This window comes from Hyla sarda, chromosome 5 (assembly GCF_029499605.1).
Source record: "Hyla sarda isolate aHylSar1 chromosome 5, aHylSar1.hap1, whole genome shotgun sequence".
Lineage (NCBI taxonomy): Eukaryota > Metazoa > Chordata > Amphibia > Anura > Hylidae > Hyla > Hyla sarda.
In genome coordinates this window covers 234,045,466-234,065,680 of record NC_079193.1, presented here as the reverse complement: position 1 = coordinate 234,065,680, position 20,215 = coordinate 234,045,466, and the positions used below count along the sequence as shown (strand labels likewise).

The 20,215-nt window shown below is 46.8% G+C and overlaps 1 protein-coding gene across 1 annotated transcript in view; it reads right to left on the bottom strand.

The window, feature by feature from the left end:
- The window catches only part of NRSN1 (neurensin 1), a 33,584-nt gene extending 13,631 nt beyond the window's left edge, over positions 1-19,953 (bottom strand). The window contains exon 1 of the mRNA XM_056521291.1: positions 19,706-19,953. The gene's annotated coding sequence lies outside the window, so the exon portion shown is untranslated. The remainder of the gene's footprint in view (positions 1-19,705) is intronic.
- Positions 19,954-20,215: the final 262 nt, after the last annotated feature.

The following is a 20,215-nucleotide window of genomic DNA, read 5'->3' as shown; positions in this document are numbered from 1 at the left end:
GGGGATATTTTTCCCTTCTTTTATGCTAATTTTACCTGCCATAAAATAATGTGCACACCTGGATAACATTAGTTGTTTGTCTTCTCTTGTCTCCTGGAGCCATCAGTCCTATGCTTACCTGATTCAGGACTTATTCCTTTCACAGTCTCTCAACCTGCTGGCTCTCCTCACTATCTTTATGGATAACTTGAACATAACATCCTGACAACCCTTTCGCCTCATCTGTCTCTAAGGTTGGGTTCACCCTGTGGAATCTCTGGGCAGAATTTCTGCCGGAGATCGAGCCGGCAGCACTAGGACTGCGCGGAGTGCATTGCCCACTCCATAGATGTCAATAAATTTCTGAGCAGATCTTCCAAAAGATCCACCCAGAAATGCATTGCCGTCAACGGCGATGGCAATGCAGTCCGCCCGGTCCTAGTGCCGCTGGCCGGATCTCCGGCAGAAATTCTGCCCAGAGATTCTGCAGTGTGAACCCAGTCTAAGGCTATGTTTAGATGTCAGGATTTTTGTGTGGAATTTAGCATGGAGATTCCGCAGCAGAAGAGTGCCATTGAATTCAATGGGATTCTGATATGCTGTGCATACGGTGGAAATTCCGATTCCACTGACCACAGAAAAAATGGACATGTCCATTCTTTCTGTGGACTGCATGAACTCTGTGGATTTCCCGGGCAGACATACTGACATCTGGACATAACCTAAGTCTCTACATTTAACATTCTTCCTAGGCCTTTCACTACTTACTAATTCTCCTACGTATTAAGATGCGTATTCACCTGATCAGTGTTTCCCCAGGCTCTACTCAGTTTCTTGTTTTCTTTAACTCTTCATCTAACCTTCTCTCATTTACTATAAAAATCTTGGTTAAGTGGGCCATCACTGTTCAGCACAAAGAGGCTGTCTCAGAAGGTGGGGGCTGGTGTTGCGGAGTGCTCAGCAGAAGTAAGAGACTCCATTACGGAGATCGCGGGGGTCACAGAGGTCAAAAACCACAATTAGACACTTATCCACTATTCTGTAGATAGGGAATAAGTTCATCTAAAGTGAAGTATCCCTTTTATGATCTTTGTAGGAAAATTAGTAGAGGACCTCATAAGTGAATAAGGGAATATGTGGCAGTTAATAGTTTATAAGTGATAGCCAGAAAGTTATTACTAAGGACAGAAGTCAAACCAACCTGATTTGTCTTAAAGAAGAGGTGAGTGGAAGCCTGGACAGGTGGGCGGCTGTGGGTAGAGTGTTTTTGTACTTGGACACTGTTCCTCACAGACACCTGATGTGTAAATGAAACCAAGCATTAGATTTCACCATATATAACGTCAATGTGTTATGTATGGTAAAATCTTTATCCTCACCATCCTCACCACCTCGTAAGTAGTCCCCTGGGCAGGTAGCTATACTTACTTGGTCCTGTTGCTCTGGCCGTAGAGCCGCTCCCTCGGTGTGATTGATGGCCCAGAGGGCTACTTACAGGGCGGTGGGAGAGACTTCATACCCTCACCTTCTTTGGGAAAACCGTAAACCGTCCCCCAGGGATGGTGAGGATAACGTTTTTACCATATAAAATGTGTTGCCAAGCGTTATATATAGCAAAATCTAATGATTGGTTTCCTTTAAGCTCTCTAGGAATATAAATTTAAAGGAGTAGTCTAGTGCAGACTACTCCTGCTCCGCCCTGCCCGGGCTGCAAAAAAAAAGGAAATAAATTTCCTGTGTTCCCGTGGAACGCCGCTACAGCTGATTGGTCCTCCGATCCCTCTTCTTCCTACGTCCATGTGCACAGATCTTCACACGGTGCTCAGCCTATCACCGGCCGCAGCAATGTCCCACCTCAGCCAGTGACAATCCGTGCACATGGAAGTAGGAAGAAGATGGACCAGAGGACTGATCAGCTGTAGCGGCGCTCCATGGAAATGCAGGAAGGTGAGTGATAGTTTATTATCATTGTTTTTGCAGGACGGAGCAGGAGTATTCTGCACTAGACTACTCGTTTAAGTTTGTAACTGGATAAAAAAATGGCTTAAAGAAAATGTGTCATCTAGAATTTTTTAATGAAAAGAGCTAGATACTGAAACGGGTTATTTTCTAATCTGTGTCTATTCTTGGGAGTAAATGTGAACCGTACAGAAATGTATGTGCATACAGTTCCATCCGATTTTCACCATACGGTTTTTGACTTTGCACAGTTTTTTTTCTTGGAATTTCAATCAAACAAGTAAAACTTTATTCAAAATGGAGTGAAAAGTTAAAAACGTATAAGTTTTTTTCTTAAAAAACGGATGCAACCGGATGTCAGTTTTCAAACCGTATACGGGTTAAAATTTGTAAACACGTTTTGATACAGTTTAGTCAGGTTTTGAGGAATCCGGTTTTCCTCAAAAACCAGATACGGGAACTGTATTGCAAAAACGTGGTGTGAATGCACCCTTACCTATCCACTGGAAATGATGTACAGATCCCTTTCCAGCAGCCTCCTCCTTATCATCACATACAGAACAGGAAGTTTCTGCTTAGTTTAGGCCTTGTGGGCAAAATGATAACTGCAAGATTTCAAAAATATTTAAAATATAAATTGTAACATGAAAAGTTAGAAAAAAACTTTATCAAAGAATATAAAAAAATATGTTTAACATAAAAAATTGATGTAGATATTAGGTCCTTTTCTCGTGACTTATTCCCTTTAAGGAGAATGGCAGTATAGTATTTCTGCTCTGATTGGTTCCATCAGTACTAGGTCTACTTCTATTCCAACTAATTTATGATCTAAAGGATGGGATAAGCAGCACTGCATTGTCTATGGAAGATGTTCATACGTTACAAGCTGACTAGGCATTGGTGTTTGCACACCTTCTTGGCAAATAAGGTTCAATGTGAATACCGTAAATGTAAAGTTAGGTATCTGGACACTAATAATCTACATGCAACTTAACCCTTTAGATGTCACAATCAAAGTTTAAAGCATCTAAAACTGAAAAAAAAAAAAACAATCCTGGCTGCTCAGTCGGGTGTAACCGTGGTGTCCCGATCAGCTGAGAAGATGGAGGGAAGGCTCTTACCTGCCTCCTCGCCGTCCGATTGGTACTCCAATGCTCCACTCAGCTATGGCAGCTAATGATTGCATGTTATAGTCCCCTATGGGGACTAAAAAAAATAAAATAAAAATATGTAAACAAACATTTGAGGTATTGCTGCATGCGTAAATGTCTGAACTATCAAAATATTACTATTAACTAAATATTACTTTAACCCGATAACGACCATGGACGTCTATACTCGTCCAATGGCCGTTACCGGGGTATGACGCGGGCTCCCAACTCGAGCCCGCGTTATACTGGCCAGCCCCCAGCTTATTCTTGTAGCAATCGCCGCGGCCGGCTATTAAGCCTTTAGATCGCCGCTGTCAAAGTTGACAGCGGCGTCTAAAGGTGCCTGTATTAAGTCCCTGATGGTCCAGTGGGGTGTATCACCCCCCCCGCAGCGCGATCGCGGGGGAGCGATCCAATACTGAGGTAGCCTGAGGGCTTACCTCTCCTGCTGCGGCGGCTCCGGTGCTCTGAATGATAAAGCCTGGCAGGGCGCAGAGCACGCAGATCATTGTGGTTTTATGAAACCACAATGATCTGTATGAGGAATCTAATGATTCCTCCTAAAAGACCCCTAAGGGGACTAGAAGTGTAAAAAAAAAAAGTTTTAAAAAAGTTTTAAAACACACACATTAACCCCTTCCTTATTAAAAGTTTAAATCACCACCCTTTTCCCAAATTCCATATTAAAAATATGTAACCATAATAAAAATAAACATATGTGGTATCGCCGCGTGCGTAAATGTCTGAACTATAAAAATATATCATTAATTAAACCGCACGGTCAATGGCGTACACGCAAAAAAATTCCAAAGTCCAAAATAGCGTATTTTTGGTCACTTTTCATACCATAAAAAAAGGAATAAAAAGCGATCAAGAAGTCCAATCAAAATAAAAATGGTACCGATTAAAACTTCAGATAATGGCGCAAAAAATTAGCCCTCAAACCACCCTGTACGTGGAAAAATAAAAAAGTTATAGGGGTCAGAAAAGGACAATTTTAAATGTATACATTTTCCTGCATGTAGTTATGATTTTTTCCAGAAGTACGACGAAATCAAACCTATATAAGTAGGGGATCATTTTAATCGTATGGACCTACAGAATAAAGATAAAGTTTCATTTTTACCGAAAAATGTACTGCCTAGAAACAGAAGCCCCCAAAATTTACAAAATGGTGTTTTTTCTTCAATTTTGTCGCACAATGATTTTTTTTTCCGTTACGCCATAAATGTTTGTGTAAAATGACTGATGTCATTCCAAAGTAGAATTGGTGGCGCAAAAAATAAGCCCTCATATGGATTTTTAGGTGGAAAATTTAAAGGGTTATGATTTTTAAAAGGTAAGGAGGAAAAAACGAAAGTGTAAAAACAGAAAAATGCTTGGTCCTTAAGGGGTTAACCACATGATCAATTGCGTATACATAAAAAATACCAAAGTCCAAAAGTGCGTATTTTTGGTCATTTTGTTAATTTTCATACAAAAATAAAACAAAATCCAACTTATATAAAATAGGTATCATTTTAATGTATGGGCATACAGAATAGTGATAATTAAAAGTGCACTGCGTATAATTGGAAGTCCCTAAAAGTTACAAAATGGCGTTTTGTTTTTTCAATTGTGCCCCACAAATATTAATTTTTTGGGGATTTGCCATAGATTTTTTTGTGAAATGATTGATGTAATTAAAAAGTAAAATTGGCAGCGCAAAAAACAAGCCCTCATATCGGTCTGTAGGTGGAAAACTGAAAGTGTTAAGAGTTTTAGAAGGAGAGGAGGAAAAAAAGTACAAAAATGAAATACGGCCTGGTCCTTAAAGGGGTACTCTCCTGGAAAACATTTTTTTTTAAATCAACTGGTGCTAGAAAGTTTAACAGATTTTTAAATTACTTCTATTTAAAAATCTTAATCCTTCCAGTACTTATCAGCTGCTGTTTTTTTTACAAATCTGCTTAACATTCTGGCACCAGTTGATTAAAAATGTTTTGCAGTGGAGTACCTCTTTAAGGGGTTAAAAATAGAAGTTCTTTGTTTAGTTAGTGTTCAATGGGTTTATATTAACACGTAAAGTACTGTAAGTATGCAGTGTACTCCCTTTACCTTTGTAGTCCCCGTACCATATGGATGAATGTGTGTTTGTGGACATTTAGATATACAGTGACCCCTCGACCTACGATGGCCCCGACATACGATAATTTCAACATGCGGCGACAGCGATGGATGGCGACATCCCGGGCAGCAGTGACGAGCGGTGACGGTCCGGAGCGGCGGGGACAGGTGAGTATAACTTTGTCTAACAGTGGTCTACAACCTGCGGACCTCCAGATGTTGCAAAACTACAACACCCAGCATGCCCGGACAGCCAACGGCTGTCCAGGCATGCTGGGTGTTGTAGTTTTGCAACATCTGGAGGTCCGCAGGTTGTAGACCACTGTCCTATACTTTACATTGCATGGATCCCTCAACATACGATGGTTTCAACAAACGATGGTCCATTTGGAACGGATAACCATCGTATGTTGAAGGGACCACTGTATAAACTTGAAACTCAAGGATCTCAATTCAAAATCTGTAACAGGGCCCTGCCTACTAGAGATGAGGGAACTTACAGTAAATTCGATTCATCATGAACTTCTCGGCTCGGCAGTTGATGACTTATCCTGCATAAATTAGTTCAACTTTCAGGTGCTCCCGTGGACTGGAAAAGGTGGATACAGTCCTAGGAGACTCTTTCCTAGGACTGTATCCACCTTTTCCAGCCCACGGGAGCACCTGAAAGCTGAACTAATTTATGCAGGATAAAGCATCAACTGCCGAGCTGAGAAGTTCGTGACGAATCAAATTTACTGTAAGTTCGCTCATCTCTACTGCCTACCATCTGTGATTTCTAATAGTGTGGAACCTAGATTATACATGTCAATAAAGCCATTTTATGAATGAGAAAGTCATTTTATGAATGAGCTGCCCACATATACCTTTAGCTGGCCAATATAATCACTGTTTTGATGTGTGGGTAGTTGCAATGGGCGGCTATAAGTTTTGGCACAAGGCTAAACCTTGGTGTGAAGCAAATGATCATGAATGAAGCCTCTCAACATTGAGGATCGTGTGGCCAGAGGGTACAATGGCAGTACTATGAGTAGATAGGGCTGGTCAGCTGCTCATGCAGAACATTCTGCAGTACAGGCCTTATGACTTTTTCATTTAAAACCACGTAGTGTCCCGGTACCGTATTCCAGTTATTGTATGGCTGAGGAAGCTCTTTCCTAAATGCCTTAATCCGTGTATGGTGATTTTACTGCAATACTATTTTGTGTATTTCATGGCAATTATACAGTAGCATACACTTTTAAGAGTGAAAGGTGAAATATGTGCATATTCTGTATCAGATGAGTGATTGTTTACATGATATGCTCTCCAGTCAGCTTCTATGCAGAAATTTCTAGAAAGGCTGATGGAAGAGTCCCTAGTCTAACTCCTCCATTAGGGCGGGACCTGAAAAAACCTGTTTAGCCTGAGTCTGGATAACAACTCTACTAGTTCTGCACCTGCTCAGTTCCACCTAGGTTCAATTCAATTCCGGCCTATTCCTGAGTCATGTTCAAGTCAAAGCCTTGAGTACCATCTAACCTGAAACATATTTGGGCTTCACGTGCAGTGGAATTTAATAATTTCACACAAAAAATTGTCTCCAGACCACATTGTGAGGGCTTTGCTCTTCTTTAATCCTGTATCTAGCTCCCGGAATGAGAATCTACCATCCAGGTTGGGAGAATTGCTGAACAAGGGCTCCTCTGTGAACACTAATCTCATCACAGACCTACTGTTAAAGTTAGTGCTGTGCGGCTAACAATGTTTCTTCGGTGTATGCTCTGTGCATAGGGTACCTGTGAGTAAAGAACAAGTGCACAATGGTGAACCAACCTGTGTTGGCCCCCCAAGCAATAGAGAACATCTAACTGGACTGTTCCTGTATCCTGTCTGCAACTGCATTTTCCCTTGTAACACTACCTACAAGTGCAAAAAGAACACCAGAAACCTTTCCATCAGTTTATCTACCATTAAAGCAATTCTTAAAGGGACAGTTACCAACTTTTCACTCATCTGCTTAAAACGTGTAATATACAACACTACGCTAAAAAGACTTGTCATAATTGGATTTTCTCGGCATGTTCCATAAAGTTCTCTATTGTTTCCATGTTAAACAATTGTCCGGATTTCTCATTCCTGCACTTCACACTACGGGAAACAAAAGAGTTTGGCTCACAGGAGACCATCATGTTAGCTATACCGCACTGCCATGTGACATCAACATCTACCTCCCCAAGGAACTACTACTCCCAGCTAATCTGAACTATAACCCCTTGAGTACCACAACCATATTACAATGTATTTTGCTAAAGGCATACACTGGCCATGGCGCACATTTAAAAAGGCTATCCGGTGTAACAAAACTTAGGGGATAAGTGTCAGATCCCGACTATTTGCATGAATGGTGGCATGTTGACCACGGCACGAAGCTGTGGCTGACACCCTCCCCCCTTATGTATCTATATGGGAGAGGGGATACAGTGTTCAGGTATAGCCGTTCTCCCATAGAGATGCATGGAGTGTGTGTGTCAGCTACAGCTTTGTGTCATGGTTGAGACACTCCATTCATGCAGTAAGCGAGGGTGCCAGTCGGATGATCCCGGGGGGTTCCAGCAGTTGGGCCCCCACGATCTGACACTTATCCCCTATCCTCAGGAAAAGTTTCATTATAGTGGACTACTCCTTCAAGACATCTTAAATGTTAAATACAGGGACTGCACCATGAGGTTTTTGTATGTCTAAACCAGGGTGCCTCCAGCCTTTGCCAAACTACAACTCCTAGGACGCTCGGACAGCCGAAGTTGTAGTTTTGTAGTTTCTCAACAGCTGGAAGCATCCTAGTATAAAAACACTGGTCATAATCCTGCTTATAACCTCTATAAACACCCTTCAAGTATCTTAAACACTTTCTCCTTATTCTAGACTGAATTTACATTTTTACTTCCCACCGAAAAAAACCCCAATATTAAAAAATAGCCCTATAATTCCCATTTACTTAGGCAATCATTTTTACCGATGTGTATAAAAGGTTCTGTGTATGAAAGTGTCTTTTCCAGAATGGCAATTACCCAATGCCAGCTGCTGCGAATATTATTTTCGAATATATCACCGTGAGGCCATGAGATTTTATTCTCTACACTTCTGAACGAAAATGCTGCCTCCATTGTTATAGACTGTGCAGAATAATAGAAATGATAGTAAAATGCAGACACGTAGAGACAGTCAGGGACAGACGGATATGAGGAGATAAAGTCAGTGAAAAGCTGGAAGTGGTGGGTGGAAAGCTAACGTTTCTGTCACTCCTCCCCCAGCATCCAGTCATACGACTATTCATACAGGTTTAGTCCTGATCATTCCGCTCCTTAGCAACTAGGCACTGTATGCTGGGAACACTAATAAGATCACAAATTAGACAGGCAAACAAGGTTAGCACCGGAGTCAGTGTTCCTCCCAAACAAATGACATCTGCCAGAACCCATTTTCCACTATGATATCACTGGGTGCTAGGAAGTCAAAAACATCTATTGTGCATAAGAAACCATAAGAGACTCAAAAATACCCAAACTGGGGAAATGCCATCCTAATTCACCTTGGCTTTCCAAAGAAATAAATGATACACAGAATACCCAATATATGGTGTACCCATCACCGTATAGTAGGCTGCCGAGTAAGAATACACCATGGTAAATATATGAGTGTATCAGCCATGAAACTGGCATTTAACCCTCTGAGGTTGCTGGTGTTTAGAATGATGATAACTCTCTGTGTTCAGATAATGTTGGTTTAACTCTTTGAGGCTGCTGGTGTTCAGAATCATGATAATGATGTTGGTTCTAAAACCGTTCTATGTAAAATCGCAAAAACCCAATAAAATAAAAAGAATGGAATTGAAAGATTTCCTCTGCTCTGCCAAGCAGTAAGTGAGGCATGACTGGAATGACGCAGAATGGCACACATGCTTTTATAAATTGGGCCCTGGCCTACAAGGATGACTTTTCTGAGATCATACAAATGTTATGGTATAAATGATATGTAGCATGCGTCATTCGTTGTTTCACATAAAGCCGTTCACTGGGAAATAATGTTTATGCTAATATATTATAAATATTGTAAAGACCAAATGAAGTCACCAAAACAGCTCTGACTCTTATAAGCAGGGACTCCATGAGAGTATTGAAGCTTTACACTGGAAAAAAAACATGTTTATGCTACAATAATCGAGGAGGATAGAAATCTGAGGGATTGTATGGACACCCCATATATACTGATCAGCCATAACATTAAAACCACTTGTCCAATATTGTGAAGGCCCCATCAAGTCACCAAAACAGCTCTGACCCTTTAAAGCATTGACTCCATGAGAGTTTTGTAGGTGTCAACCCATAACTTTTTCAACTGTTTGTTCTACAGTACTGAGCCAGATAGATTAACCTAAACTTCACAAGTGCAGCAATGAGTCTAAGGCACTCATGATCAGGGCTGCCATCAGGGTAGTACTGGTGGCCTTGCCGTCAGAGGCCAGGGCCAAATTAAATATATAAAAGGGTCCACTGCCAGGTCTTTTAAACAACTTTTTGTACGGTTGTGGGCAGACACTTTAACTATATTCCTGATGGTGACCCTTCCCATGACAACATTGATGGGTCATTTGTTCTCCTTTCTTCAGCCCCAGTTAGTGGGAAATAACTACTGTATACTGGGAACGCCCCACCAGAACTGTCATTTTAGATATACACTGACCTACTTAAAGTGTAACAAAAACAAAAACTTTTGATATAATGTAGATAATAATTTTATATACTTGTCCTCACTGCACAGAGCCCTGCTTGTCCTCAGTGTAGAGAGCCATGCTTGTCCTCAGTGTACAGAGCCGTGCTTGTCCTCAGTGCAGAGCCCAGATTGTCATAAGTGTACAGAGCCCTGCTTGTCCTCAGTGTACAGAGCCCTGCTTGTCCTCAGAGTACAGAGCCCTGCTTGTCCTCAGTGTACAGAGCCCTGCTTGTCCTCAGTGTACAGAGCCCTGCTTGTAATCAGAGTACAGAGCCCTGCTTGTCCTCAGTGCACAGAACCCTGCATGTCCTCAGTGTACAGAGCCCTGCTTTTCCTCAGTGTACAGAGCCCAGCTTGTTCTCAGTGTACAAAGTCCTGCTTGTCTTCAGTGTACAGAGACTTGCTTGTCCTCAGTGTACAGAGCCCTGCTTGTCCTCAGTGTACAGAGCCCTGCTTATCCTCAGTGTACAGAGCCCTGCTTGTCCTCAGTGTACAGAGCCCTGCTTGTCCTTAATGCACAGAGCCCTGCTTGTCCTCAGTGTACAGAGCCCTGCTTGTCCTCAGTGTACAGAGTCCTGCTTGTCCTTAGTGCATAGAGGCCTGCTTGTTGTCAGTGTACAGAGCACCGCATGTCCTCAGTGCACAGAGCACTGCTTGTCCTCAGTGCAAAGAGCCCTGCTTGTTTTCACTGCACAGAACCCTGCTTTTCCCCAGTGTACAGAGTCGTGCTTGTCCTCAGTTCACAGAGCCCTACTTGTCCTAAGTGTACAAAACCCTGCTTGTCCTCCGTGCACAGAGCCCTGCATGCCCTCAGTGTACACAGCCCTGCTTGTCCTCAGTGCACAGAGCCCTGCTTGTCCTCAGTGTACAGAACCCTGCTTGTCCTCAGTGAAAAGAGCCCTGCTTGTTCTCAGTGCACAGAGCCCTGATTGTCCTGCGTGTACAGACCCCTGCTTGTCCTCAGTGTTCAAAGCCCTGCTTGTCCTCAGTTCACAGAGCCCTGCTTGTCCTCAGTGTACAGAGCCCTGCTTGTCCTCAGTGCACAGAGCCCTGCTAGTCCTCAGTGTACAGAGCCCTGCTTGTCCTCATTGTACAGAGCCCTGCTTGTCCCCAGTGCATAGAGCCCTGCTTGTCCTCAGTGTACAAAGCCGTGCTTGTCCTCAGTGTACAGAGCCCTGCTTGTTCTCAGTGTACAGAGCCCTGCTTGTCCTCACTGCACAGAGCCCTGCTTTTCTTCAGTGCACAGAGCCCTGCTTGTTTTCAGTAAACAAAGCCCTGCTTGTCCTCAGTGCACAGAGCCCTGCTTGTTCTCCGTGTACAGGACCCTGCTTGTCCTCAGTGCAAAGAGCCCTGATTGTCCTCAGTGCACAAAGCCCTGCTTGTCCTCAGTGCACAAGCGCTGCTTGTCCTCAGTGCACATAGCCCTGCTTGTCCTCAATGTACAGAGCCCTGCTTGTTCTCAGTGTACAGAACCCTGCTTGTCCCTAGTGCACAGAGCCCTGCTTGTCCTCTGTGTACAAAGCCTTGCTTGTCCTCAGTGCACAGAGCCCTGCTTGTTCTCAGTGTAGAGCCCTGCTTGTTCTCACTGCATATAGCCCTGCTTGTCCTCACTGCACCCCTGCTTGTTCTCAGTGTACAGAGCCCTGTTTGTCCTCACTGCACAGAACCCTGCTTTTCCTCACTGCACAGAACCCTGCTTGTCCTCAGTTTACAGAGCCCTGCTTGTCCTCATTATACAGAGTCCTGCTTGTCCTCAGTGAACATAGCCCTGCTTGTCCTCGGTGTACAGAGCCCTCCTTGTCTTCAGTGTACAGAGCCCTGCTTGTCCTCAATACACAGAGCCCTGCTTGTCCTCAGTGTACAGAGCCCTGCTTGTCCTCAGTGTACAGAGCCCTGCTTGTCCTCAGTGTACAGAGCCCTGCTTGTCCTCAGTGTACAGAGCCCTGCTTGTCCTCAGTGCACAGAGCCCTGCTAGTCCTCAGTGTACAGAGCCCTGTTTGTCCCCAGTGCATAGAGCCCTGCTTAACCTCAGTGTACAAAGCCGTGCTTGTCCTCAGTGTACAGAGCCCTGCTTGTTCTCAGTTTACAGAGCCCTGCTTGTCCTCACTGCACAGAGCCCTGCTTTTCTTCAGTGCACAGAGCCCTGCTTGTTTTCAGTGTACAAAGCCGTGCTTGTCCTCAGTGTACAGAGCCCTGCTTGTTCTCAGTTCTCAGTGTACAGAGCCCTGCTTGTCCTCACTGCACAGAGCCCTGCTTTTCTTCAGTGCACAGAGCCCTGCTTGTTTTCAGTAAACAAAGCCCTGCTTGTCCTCAGTGCACAGAGCCCTGCTTGTTCTAAGTGTACAAAACCCTGCTTGTCCTCCGTGCACAGAGCCCTGCATGCCCTCAGTGTACACAGCCCTGCTTGTCCTCAGTGCACAGAGCCCTGCTTGTCCTCAGTGTACAGAACCCTGCTTGTCCTCAGTGAAAAGAGCCCTGCTTGTTCTCAGTGCACAGAGCCCTGCTTGTCCTGCGTGTACAGACCCCTGCTTGTCCTCAGTGTTCAAAGCCCTGCTTGTCCTCAGTTCACAGAACCCTGCTTGTCCTCAGTGAAAAGAGCCCTGCTTGTTCTCAGTGCACAGAGCCCTGCTTGTCCTGCGTGTACAGACCCCTGCTTGTCCTCAGTGTTCAAAGCCCTGCTTGTCCTCAGTTCACAGAGCCCTGCTTGTCCTCAGTGTACAGAGCCCTGCTTGTCCTCAGTGCACAGAGCCCTGCTAGTCCTCAGTGTACAGAGCCCTGCTTGTCCTCATTGTACAGAGCCCTGCTTGTCCCCAGTGCATAGAGCCCTGCTTGTCCTCAGTGTACAACGCCGTGCTTGTCCTCAGTGTACAGAGCCCTGCTTGTTCTCAGTGTACAGAGCCCTGCTTGTCCTCACTGCACAGAGCCCTGCTTTTCTTCAGTGCACAGAGCCCTGCTTGTTTTCAGTAAACAAAGCCCTGCTTGTCCTCAGTGCACAGAGCCCTGCTTGTTCTAAGTGTACAAAACCCTGCTTGTCCTCCGTGCACAGAGCCCTGCATGCCCTCAGTGTACACAGCCCTGCTTGTCCTCAGTGCACAGAGCCCTGCTTGTCCTCAGTGTACAGAACCCTGCTTGTCCTCAGTGAAAAGAGCCCTGCTTGTTCTCAGTGCACAGAGCCCTGCTTGTCCTGCGTGTACAGACCCCTGCTTGTCCTCAGTGTTCAAAGCCCTGCTTGTCCTCAGTTCACAGAGCCCTGCTTGTCCTCAGTGTACAGAGCCCTGCTTGTCCTCAGTGCACAGAGCCCTGCTAGTCCTCAGTGTACAGAGCCCTGCTTGTCCTCATTGTACAGAGCCCTGCTTGTCCCCAGTGCATAGAGCCCTGCTTGTCCTCAGTGTACAACGCCGTGCTTGTCCTCAGTGTACAGAGCCCTGCTTGTTCTCAGTGTACAGAGCCCTGCTTGTCCTCACTGCACAGAGCCCTGCTTTTCTTCAGTGCACAGAGCCCTGCTTGTTTTCAGTAAACAAAGCCCTGCTTGTCCTCAGTGCACAGAGCCCTGCTTGTTCTCCGTGTACAGAACCCTGCTTGTCCTCAGTGCAAAGAGCCCTGATTGTCCTCAGTGCACAAAGCCCTGCTTGTCCTCAGTGCACAAGCGCTGCTTGTCCTCAGTGCACATAGCCCTGCTTGTCCTCAATGTACAGAGCCCTGCTTGTTCTCAGTGTACAGAACCCTGCTTGTCCCTAGTGCACAGAGCCCTGCTTGTCCTCTGTGTACAAAGCCTTGCTTGTCCTCAGTGCACAGAGCCCTGCTTGTTCTCAGTGTACAGAGCCCTGCTTGTTCTCACTGCATATAGCCCTGCTTGTCCTCACTGCACCCCTGCTTGTTCTCAGTGTACAGAGCCCTGTTTGTCCTCACTGCACAGAACCCTGCTTTTCCTCACTGCACAGAACCCTGCTTGTCCTCAGTTTACAGAGCCCTGCTTGTCCTCATTGTACAGAGTCCTGCTTGTCCTCAGTGAACATAGCCCTGCTTGTCCTCGGTGTACAGAGCCCTCCTTGTCTTCAGTGTACAGAGCCCTGCTTGTCCTCAATACACAGAGCCCTGCTTGTCCTCAGTGTACAGAGCCCTGCTTGTCCTCAGTGTACAGAGCCCTGCTTGTCCTCAGTGTACAGAGCCCTGCTTGTCCTCAGTGCACAGAGCCCTGCTAGTCCTCAGTGAACATAGCCCTGCTTGTCCACAGTGTACAGAGCCCTCCTTGTCTTCAGTGTACAGAGCCCTGCTTGTCCTCAATACACAGAGCCCTGCTTAACCTCAGTGTACAAAGCCGTGCTTGTCCTCAGTGTACAGAGCCCTGCTTGTTCTCAGTTTACAGAGCCCTGCTTGTCCTCACTGCACAGAGCCCTGCTTTTCTTCAGTGCACAGAGCCCTGCTTGTTTTCAGTGTACAAAGCCGTGCTTGTCCTCAGTGTACAGAGCCCTGCTTGTTCTCAGTTCTCAGTGTACAGAGCCCTGCTTGTCCTCACTGCACAGAGCCCTGCTTTTCTTCAGTGCACAGAGCCCTGCTTGTTTTCAGTAAACAAAGCCCTGCTTGTCCTCAGTGCACAGAGCCCTGCTTGTTCTACGTGTACAGAACCCTGATTGCCCTCAGTGCACAGAGCCCTGCTTGACCTCAGTGCACAAGCCCTTCTTAACCTCAGTGCACAAGTCCTGCTTGTCCTCAGTGCACAGAGCCCTGCTTGTTCTCAGTGTACAGAACCCTGCTTGTCCCTAGTGCACAGAGCCCTGCTTGTCCTCAGTGTACAAAGCCTTGCTTTTCCTCAGTGCAAAGACCCCTGCTTGTTCTCAGTGTACAGAGCCCTGCTTGTTCTCACTGCACAGAGCCCTGCTTGTCCTCACTGCACCCCTGGTTGTTCTCAGTGTACAGAGCCCTGCTTGTCCTCACTGCACAGAGCCCTTCTTTTCCTCACTGCACAGAACCCTGCTTGTCCTCAGTTTACAGAGCCCTGCTTGTCCTCATTGTACAGAGCCCAGCTTGTCCTTAGTGCACATAGACCTGCTTGTCCTCGGTGTACAGAGCCCTCCTTGTCTTCAGTGTACAGAGCCCTGCTTGTCCTCAATACACAGAGCCCTGCTTGCCCTCAGTGTACAGAGCCCTGCTTGACCTCAGTGCACAGAGCCCTGCTTGTCCTTAGTGGACAGAGCCCTGCTTGTCTTCAGTGTACAGAGCCCTGCTTGTCCTCAATACACAGAGCCCTACTTGTCCTCAGTGTACAGAGCCCTGCTTGTCCCCAGTGCACAGAGCCCTGCTTGTCCTCAGTGTACAAAGCCCTGCTTGTCCTCAGTGTACAGAGCCCTGCTTGTTCTCAGTGTACAGAGCCCTGCTTGTTCTCAGTGTACAGAGCCCTGCTTGTCCTCACTGCACAGATCCCTGCTTGTCCTCACTGCACAGATCCCTGCTTGTCCTCAGTGCACAGAGCCCTGCTTGTTTTCAGTAAACAAAGCCCTGCTTGTCCTCAGTGCACAGAGCCCTGCTTATTCTCAGTGTACGGAACCCTGCTTGTCCTCAGTGCAAAGAGCCCTGATTGTCCTCAGTGCACAGAGCCCTGCTTGTCCTCAGTGCACAAGCCCTGCTTGTCCTCACTGTACAGAGCCCTGCTTGTCCTCAGTGTACAGAGCCCTGCTTGTCTTCAGAGTACAGAGCCCTGCTTGTCCTCAATACACAGAGCCCTGCTTGTCCCGAGTGTACAGAGCCCTGCTTGTCCTCAGTGCACAGAGCCCTGCTTGTCCTCAGTGTACAGAGCCCTGCTTGTCCTCACTGTACAGAGCCCTGCTTGTCCTTAGTGCACATAGCCCTGCTTGTCCTCAGTGTACAGAGCCCTGCTTGACCTCAGTGCACAGAGCCCTGCTCGTTCTTAGCGGACCGAGCCCTGCTTGTCTTCAGTATACAGAGCCCTGCTTGTCCTCAATACACAGAGCCCTGCTTGTCCTCAGTGTACAGAGCCCTGCTTGTCCTCAGTGTACAGAGCCCTGCTGGTCCTCAGTGTACAGAGCCCTGCTTGTCCTCAATGCACAGAGCCCTGTTTGCCCTCAGTGTACAGAGTTCTGCTTGTCCTCAGTATACAGAGCCCTGCTTGCCCTCAGTGTACAGAGCCCTGCTTGTCCTCAGTGTAGAGAGCACTGCTTGTCCTCAGTGTACAGAGCCCTGCTTGTCCTCAGTGTACAGAGGCCTACTTGTCTTCAGTGTACAGAGCCCTGCATGTCCTCAGTGCACAGAGCCCTGCTTGCCCTCAGTGTACAGAGATTGCTTGTCCTCACTGCACAGAGCCCTGCTTATCCTCAGTGTACAGAGCCCTGCTTGCCCTCAGTGTACAGAGCCCTGCTTGCCTTCAGCGTACAGAGCCCTCCTTGTCCTCAGTGTACAGAGCCCTGCTTGTCCTCAGTGTACAGAGCCCTGCTTGTCCTCACTGAACAAAACCCTGCTTTTCCTCAGTGTGCAGAGCCCTGCTTGTCCTCACTGCACAGAACCCTGCTTGTCCTCAGTTTACAGAGCCCTGCTTGTCCTCACTGTACAGAGCCCTGCTTGTCTTCAGTGTACAGAGTCCTGCTTGTCCTCAATACACAGAGCCCTGCTTGACCTCAGTGCAAAGAGCACTGCTTGTCCTTAGTGGACAGAGCCCTGCTTGTCTTCAGTGTACAGAGCCCTGCTTGTCCTCAATACACAGAGCCCTGCTTGTCCTCAGTGTACAGAGCCCTGCTTGTCCTCATTGTACAGAGCCCTGCTTGTCTTCAGTGTACAGAGCCCTGATTGTCCTCAGTGTACAGATCCCTACTTGTCCTCAGTGTACAGAGCCCTGCTTGTCCTTAGTGTACAGAGCCCTGCTTGTCCTCAGTGTACAAAACCCTGCTTGTCCTCAGTGTACAGAGCCCTGCTTGTCCTCAGTGTACAGAGCCCTGCTTGTCCTCAGTGTACAGAGCCTTGCTTGTCCTCAGTGTACATATCCCTGCTTGTCCTCATTGTACAGAGCTCTGCTTGTCCTCAGTGTACAGAGTCCTGCTTGTCCTCAGCGTACAGAGCCCTGCTTGTCCTCAGTGTACAGAGCCCTGCTTATCCTCAGTGTACAGATCTATGCTTGTCCTCAGTGTACAGAGCCCTGCTTGTCCTCAGTGTACAGAGCCCTGCTTGTCCTCAGTGTACAGAGCCCTGCTTGTCCTCAGTGTACAGATCCCTGCTTGTCCTCAGTGTACAGATCCCTGCTTGTCCTCAGTGTACAAAGCCGTGCTTGTCCTCAGTGTACAGAGCCCTGCTTGTTCTCAGTGTACAGAGCCCTGCTTGTCCTCACTGCACAGAGCCCTGCTTTTCTTCAGTGCACAGAGCCCTGCTTGTTTTCAGTGTACAAAGCCGTGCTTGTCCTCAGTGTACAGAGCCCTGCTTGTTCTCAGTTCTCAGTCTACAGAGCCCTGCTTGTCCTCACTAGACAGAGGCCTTCTTTTCTTCAGTGCACAGAGCCCTGCTTGTTTTCAGTAAACAAAGCCCTGCTTGTCCTCAGTGCACAGAGCCCTGCTTGTTCTACGTGTACAGAACCCTGATTGCCCTCAGTGCACAGAGCCCTGCTTGTCCTCAGTGCACAAGCCCTTCTTAACCTCAGTGCACAAGCCCTGCTTGTCCTCAGTGCACAGAGCCCTGCTTGTTCTCAGTGTACAGAACCCTGCTTGTCCCTAGTGCAAAGAGCCCTGCTTGTCCTCAGTGTACAGAGCCCTGCTTGTCTTCAGTGTACAGAGCCCTGCTTGTCCTCAATACACAGAGCCCTGCTTGACCTCAGTGCAAAGAGCACTGCTTGTCCTTAGTGGACAGAGCCCTGCTTGTCTTCAGTGTACAGAGCCCCGCTTGTCCTCAATACACAGAGCCCTGCTTGTCCTCATTGTACAGAGCCCTGCTTGTCTTCAGTGTACAGAGCCCTGATTGTCCTCAGTGCACAGAGCCCTGCTTGTTCTCAGTGTACAGAACCCTGCTTGTCCCTAGTGCACAGAGCCCTGCTTGTCCTCAGTGTACAGAGCCCTGCTTGTCTTCAGTGTACAGAGCCCTGCTTGTCCTCAATACACAGAGCCCTGCTTGACCTCAGTGCAAAGAGCACTGCTTGTCCTTAGTGGACAGAGCCCTGCTTGTCTTCAGTGTACAGAGCCCCGCTTGTCCTCAATACACAGAGCCCTGCTTGTCCTCATTGTACAGAGCCCTGCTTGTCTTCAGTGTACAGAGCCCTGATTGTCCTCAGTGTACAGATCCCTACTTGTCCTCAGTGTACAGAGCCCTGCTTGTCCTTAGTGTACAGAGCCCTGCTTGTCCTCAGTGTACAAAACCCTGCTTGTCCTCAGTGTACAGAGCCCTGCTTGTCCTCAGTGTACAGAGCCCTGCTTGTCCTCAGTGTACAGAGCCCTGCTTGTCCTCAGTGTACAGATCCCTGCTTGTCCTCAGTGTACAGAGCCCTGCTTGTCCTCAGTGTACAGAGCCCTGCTTGTCCTCAGCGTACAGAGCCCTGCTTGTCTTCAGTGTACAGAGCCCTGCTTATCCTCAGTGTACAGATCCATGCTTGTCCTCAGTGTACAGAGCCCTGCTTGTCCACAGTGTACAGAGCCCTGCTTGTCCTCAGTGTACAGAGCCCTGCTTGTCCTCAGTGTACAGAGCCCTGCTTGTCCTCAGTGTACAGATCCCTGCTTGTCCTCAGTGTACAGATCCCTGCTTGTCCTCAGTGCACAGATCCCTGCTTGTCCTCTCTGCACAGAGTCCTGCTTCCTGTATTTGGACTCCTCAACGAGACACACAGACAATTGCTGTGTACGCATTTTTTTTTTTTTACCAATGTATAATACAAATATAGATATAATGGTATTATCTACATAATATAAAAAGTATTTGTTAATGGCAGGTACACTTTAACTAAGCTTATCCCTTGCTAACGTTACTCAGGTTCTTACTCTTTTTCCTGCTTAATCTTCGGCTTCCAGAACTGACTGATCACTTTCTCCCTTATATATCCCACCCCTTGACGGGCGCCACTTCCATCCATGCCCTTCACAATAGTTTTAATATTATGGCTGAGTGGTTTACAGTACGTGGTTCTCTTCACACAAGTTTTTCATCATCACCTATCATCATTTCCTACAGATGTAGCAGAGGGGATTTTGTCAAGATATACGTATAGATATGGTGACTTACAACACAAACTCAGTGTTTTCAAACTAGTGTGCCTCCAGCTGTTGCAAAACTACAACTCCCTGCATGCCCGGACAGCCGAAGGCTGTCCGGGCATGCAGGGAGTTGTAGTTTTGCAACAGCTGGAGGCACACTGTTTGGGATACATTGCAGTAAATCATAACCATGCTTTTAAGACAGTATAGAGCCTAATAAAGACTACAAGATAGTCCCAGCAGTCACCCATTATATAAGGAAGACAGGAGTCCTGGCTTGTCCCCCACATGTGCTGTTTGTCCCTTGTCCTGTTTGTCCTTCACCAGTGTCCTGTTGCTCCACAGAGCTCTCCATGGTGCTGAGATCGATGCTAAGTGATGACGACACATCACCATCTGCCCCTGTAACCACATCTACATCCTATGTATATACAACTTTACTCTATGATACATATATATATATATATATATATATATATATATATATATATATATAAATGCGGATAGCAGGATGCACAGGGTGGTATAATGCCAGTGTGTGTGTGCCCAGCTGGAATACATAAAGAAGGGGTGCTGGGTTACCTTTCCCTGGGACCTGCTGTGGTGCTAGCCGCAGATCTCTCCTCGTTCGGGTCCCATCCCTCTGAGCCTCTCCAGCCTCAGACACCACGTATTATGTGGGAGGCCAGGTCGTCGTGCCTGCGCACTGAGCTGCTGAGGCTGCCTCGTCTGATGGAGGACAGAGCCCCACAGCAGGCAGCTGACATCCAGGAGGGGAGGAGGACACGGCTCATGACACAGGCTTATTCCATCAGAGAGCACCAATGCTTTGCCTGTTGCTATAGAAACAGATCGATAGCCCACTGCCCTCCTCCTCTTGATGTCACTGTGATAGGGGCTGAAGGGGTTTCTATTGGTTGTAAGGAGGTGAATGGAGGGAAATGATTTGGTACAATAGTTAAAGGGAGGGGAAAAGGGGATATGGGTGAATGAACATATTACTTTTATTAAGAACTATTAAAATAGATGTGTAAATAGTATAATCTATCTCCTATCTATCTAGCTATCTATCTATCTATCTCTCATATCTAT